The sequence below is a fragment of the Abrus precatorius genome, unplaced genomic scaffold, assembly GCF_003935025.1.
Source record: "Abrus precatorius isolate BTA unplaced genomic scaffold, Abrus_2018 Scaffold2, whole genome shotgun sequence".
NCBI classification, from domain to species: Eukaryota; Viridiplantae; Streptophyta; class Magnoliopsida; order Fabales; family Fabaceae; genus Abrus; species Abrus precatorius.
The window spans coordinates 30,385,237-30,391,236 of NW_020874362.1; positions in this window are offsets into that span (position 1 = coordinate 30,385,237).

A 6,000-nucleotide genomic window follows, 5' to 3' on the forward strand; every position below is an offset into this window, starting at 1 on the left:
ATATTATCACACTTCCTAATTTTGCCTAAATTTAAACCCAATATTAAATTAGGTCTTTTTAAAATTTAAATTAAATATTTCTCACTGTGATAATTCAGTAGTAACAGTCAGCAAAACATATGTATTATGGATAGGATTTGAATCTTATTTCTGTCAAATTTTCAAGTTCCCTCTTCTAATTCCTAATTCTCCTTTCCAACCACAAAAAAAAATAAAATTTTTGTTATTATATTTAAAAATTACTTTTAAAATTTTTAAGATGTAAATCACTTACTAAATTATTGTAATTATTTTATTTATTACTTTAATTGATATTATATTAATTTATTTAACTTTTGAGACATTATTGATTTAAATTTTTAAGTAATATTTTATTAATTTTAGGTTTAATTGTTGACATTATTTTATAATTATTATATATGTATTAAGTAATTAAAATAATGAGAATCTATATATTGATTAGTTTATTTTATTCTAATGTTTGCCATATTAAATAATAGAAGATATGTATTTTAATTAAGAAAAATAAAAAAAACAGATAAATTATATAATTATCAATTGAAAAAAATCACAATAAAATGATGAGTTTATTTTTAAAATAAAAATATATTCTTAACATTATTTATAAACTAAATAATAATATTTATTTTAAGTAATACTTTTTGTGCATTGCATGAACTAAAACCTAGTCATTAATATTTAATATTATTTTGAAAAATTATTTAAATTTTTTTAGACATTTTTTTATTTATAGTTTTTGGGATCTCAAACAAAGGTTATGCTAACCTTATCTTTAAGCCGGACAGCATGTAATTCTTGAATTATTATTCACCTGCTCAAAGGGATTGAATTATTGATTCTACTATAGTACTGTAAGTTTAATTAAATTTAAAATCATTTTCACTAAAAATTATGAGAAATGTTAGTCATTGAGTAAACATAATCAGTTACAATATTTAGTTAGATACCATATTCAGAAGAAACAGAAATATGTGAAGCTTAACTAGTTTTTCTGACCCTTTGATTCCAACTGCTACCAGTTTTAGGCCACAAAAAGCATGCATGTTGGAACACAAGTCATGTACCACATCATCTTAGCACTAACGTTTGTGCAACTCATAAATCTTGGCATTACATGTCGTGTAGGCTACCATATATGAAGACAAAGTAAAGTTTATCAATTTTGACTTTTCGGGATAATTAATATGGAGTTCTTTTAAAATATTTAGAAATTTTAAGTTAAAAATATTAAATTCTCTTCAAAATACTGTTGTTTAAAAATTATGACTTAATTTATTATCCACAGTTTTTTTACTATGTTTATTAATAAAATATTGCCATGAAAGGAGTTATATATAAAATTCTCACGATGATATACCATGCACAATATACATCTATAGCATATCCAAAAATCAATACTTATGCAGTAAACATGATTTTTAAGAATTTTGGTGAAGTGTGTGATCTTTTAAGTCAGAAGAATGCTAATGAATTTGCACGGTACGTGGTAGCCAAAGTACATACTAACTAAATATCACCCATTCTTTGACGGATAAGGTAAATCAAATACTCTCTAACTCAACTTTTTTTAATGCATTTTTGAAATTTTTATATAGAGCATAAGTTGAAAAGAAATGTGCTATCATTCCAACCGTGCAGGACAAGTATCACATGACTAGGAGGACTCACCAATGAACATGAGTGTTGTCTTTTATATGCAATCTAGTCTTGTCATCCTCTAGCTTCATCGAATTGGGTTCCACTATGAATTTTGCTGCAAGTGACAGGGTTTTGGTTGGCCAAACTCATGATGAGTCAAATCATCTTGAACAGCTTTAGGAATATTTTTTAATTTCTCTTTTACCCTTTAATATATTGTTAAAATATATACTATAAAAAATAAAATAAAATTATTTAAAATGAAAAAATATTTAAAGTATTATCTACACAGTGAATGTTTAATTATTCAAATAAGAGAATTGCTAATGATTTTGACAAAATTAGGTAGACATGTGCCATCAGTGGCCGGCCACAAGTGTATCTTCTAGTGTCCTTACGTGCCCCATCTCCAAGAAAACGGTAAAAACAAACGGTGTGGCAAAAGTGTAAGACATCAATCTAATATAAACTCAAATTTTGCATGTAGTAATATGACCAATTGTTATCGATATGCATGGTCCCCTGTTCACATGCTGGTCCCAATACGTGGTGTCGAATAGTGTATTATCAATGAAATAATATGAAATGATAGCATATGATCGATATATGGTATATACTTAGGACTATCCATACCACTCAATTCAAACTTTATCACTGCATTAGAATTGAGGAATGGAATGGACCACAGAACATTTCAAATGGTTAAGGAAAAAAGGGACATCCATCTGTCTAAATGTAAGGAAAATATTTTATGAATAGTGAAAATCGACAATAATGAATTATCCCTTTTATTTTTTAGAAGCAGCCATTTTTATACGAATATCTATGAAAAATAAAAACATAAGGAGATAAAATAATATATACGATATTATGTATAGTGTGAAATTTTAAACTATTCAAAATACTAAGCTGGAAATGTAAGCTTGATATATGTTAAAATATACATTAGAATCCGCATAATTCTCAAGTATTTGTTACACGATTGTAAATAACTCCCGTTCGATTTCTCCCTTTTGTGAACTAGCAATTTGGGTTCTTTTTCTCTTAATTAAAAGATTTCAATAGTGACACGCTTGTTTTATATTTAATTTTAAAAATAAGTATGAGACATATATATATATATATATATATATATATTATCTGTCTTTTATCTTCTCTTCCTTAACTTTCTTCTATGTTTCGTTCTTTTTTACTTCTATGTTTCATTTTGCTTTATTCAAGTTATAGTGCATGCACGCCTAATCATTTTATAAAGTCTTTGTGAGCCAAAAATAGAGGTTAATTTATAAATTCTTTGGATAACAAGTTTTTTTTATATATATAAAAAATTCAATAATTTAATCTCTTGAACTCTTTCTTTAACCCATTAGAAGTAACTCAATTTTGTTACATAACTCCTCAAGCTCAACTCTTTTTCCTTTCGAATCGCTTTTTTTCAAGCACTTTTTACTTTTTAGATTAACGTCGTGAATTTTCCATCTTTGTAATAGAAGACAAAAAGAGTTAGTAGTTCTTTTGTAGGTGATCTCATAATAGGATAAGTAAGTTGATATTTGATGAGAATCAAAGAAGGTCCATTAAAGACAAAGGCTTAAAGACATTAGAAGAATTTCAAGGACTAATGATAAGGGCAAAGACAAAAAAAATAAGAGTAATTTGAAATTAGAAGATTCCAAAATGGTCAATTACATATACACAGAGTATTTGTACTCCAATGTGTTCTATTAAGATTTAATTATTATGTTAAGTTTATTTATTTTAATATTAGTCATTACTTATTTTAAATTTTTATTTAGGATAAAATCTTGTTATTTTATTTAGTTTATTTATATTTGGGCTTGTTACCACAAGAAGCTCGTTTGGGTTGTATTTATGTTGCTTTATGAGTATTAGACATATATATGCTCTTGTGTACATACTTTTAATTAGTTTTGAATATAATCTAAGATTAAACACTCTTATGAGAGCGTGTAACTCTAGATTTTTGTGTGAGCAAATTTTTCTTGATTTTATCAAGAAGCCAAGACTCTTATGACATTCTTTGACTTATTAATCTTTCGATTGTGATATCATTTTTCATCTCTGTTCCTTTTTCTCCTTTATTATTTTTTTCCTTATTTCAATTTCTGTTCTTACTTTAATAATTTTATTTTGTTTGTCGAATAAAATTTAATTCAAGATCATTTAATTCGACAACACAGATCGTGATTGTCATCAATTAGTATTATAAGCTTTGATTAAATTGAATTGAAAAATACTATTTATCACACTGTTCACAGGTACTGTTCAAGTGTTACTATTTAGAAATATTTTCTATTGTCTTGCTATTTGAAAAAAAAACAAAAAGAAAGAAAGAAAATGCAAAAAAAAAAAAAATTGCAGCACAAAAATGTGAATTTTTAACACCTGTTTCTTGCAATTCTCAGCTTGCTTTTGCGAAGTTTAATATTGATTCCATACAAAAAAACAACAACTTGTTGTTATTTAATTTTACATAATTTTCTTTAAGTTCTCAGTTCTTATTTTATTTGCATCTGTTTTTGAGTGTGTTTATTTCTTATTTAATCTTTTTTATTCTATTATCTTATTGGTTTCTTTTGTTTTGTTTTAGAGTTTTTGGTTGGCTTTACTTGTATCTTGTTGATTGATTGTCTCTTAGTTGTGGTTGATTGTGTGGATTGAAATTTGACTTCCGTAAGAACTCTTGAGAACACTTGAGAGGGAAAAAGGCGAGAGAAATTTTACCCAAAAGCTAACTTTGAGTGAAACATGAGTGAACATCTATTGAGTGAAAATACTTAACGAGTGAAGAGAACTACCTTTTTGTATTAACTTTTATTGTTTTGTAAAATGTCTCAGGAAGGAAGATTAAGTAGAGAAAACACTCTTCTTTCACAAATTAAAGGACTTGCACAAATGTTTGAAAGAATGTTTGAGAGGCAAAATAAAGTAATAAGAAATATTCAAGAGACATTGAAAAATAATGCAAAAAGGAAACTACATGGTCGTTCTCCACATGCCTATGAAAATTCTAGTAGTTCTTCAAGAGAAAGAAAAATATAGAAAGGATGATGAAGAAAGAATGTATGATAGGAGGAGAGATAATAGAGAGAGAAGGAATGAAAGAAAGAGAAGAGAAGATGTAAGAGTGAGAGAAAATGAGAGAATTGGTGGAGTTAAAATAAAGATTACTAATTTTCATGGAAGGAATGATGTTGAAGCATACTTAAAGTGAAAATTGAATATAAAGCATGTATTCTTATGCCATGACTATAGTGAAGAAAAGAAAGCAAAAGTAGCTTTCCTAGAGTTTCATGACTACGCTTTGGAGTGGTGGGATCAAATTCAAAGGGAGCGAAAGAGATATAACAAAGAGCCTATAGATATATAGATTGAAATGAAGAACCTAATGCGTTGGAGATTTATTCTTACATACTACAATAGAGAACTTCATACAAAGTTTCAAGGTTTGAAGCAAGTTGAAGAAAAGGAAGTTATCATGATAAGAGCTAATATATTTGAAGAAAAAAAAAGCAACAATAGTTTGTTTCTTAAATGGGTTGAACCATGACATCAGTGACATAATGAAACTTCATTCCTATGTAGAATTTGAAGATTTCTCAAAAGAAAGGGGACTTTGAAGAAGAATACTTCTTCCTATAACTCACAAGGATGGAAGGAAGGGGTGAAAAAAGAAGAAACATCAACTAAAGATACAGTTGTCTAAATTAGTAAACATTCACCTAAAACTTCATTTAATTTTACTAATGCTTCTATTTATTCTACTAGACATAGGAAAATTAAATGCCTTGGAAAGGGCCACATTGCATCCCAATATCTACGAAAAATTATGATTTTGAAGAAGAATGGTGAAATCTCAAGTGCAAGTTCATTTCAACCATCACATGCTTCAGGTGAGGAAGATAGTGAGTTTGAAGCTTTATACCATGAAGGAGATTTGTTTATGGTAAGGCGTCTCTTGGGTAATATAGCTAAAAAGGATGACACTGTATAAAGAGAAAACATTTTCCATTCAAAATGCTTGGTTCATGGAAATGTTTATTTTCTTATTGTTGATGGTAGTAGTTGTACTAATGTGGCTAGTATTAGACTTGTTGAAAAATTAAATCTTACTACTACTCCTCACTCTAAGCCCTATAAGCTTCAATGGTTGAGTGATAAATGGGAGATGATTGTTAATAGACAGGTTTTGATTTCTTTTTTTATTGACAAGTATGAAGATGAAGTCTTATGTGATGTAGTGCCTATAGAAGCAAGTCATATCCTCTTGGGAAGACTCTGACAATTTGACAAGAAAGTAATTCATTATGGTTATTCCAA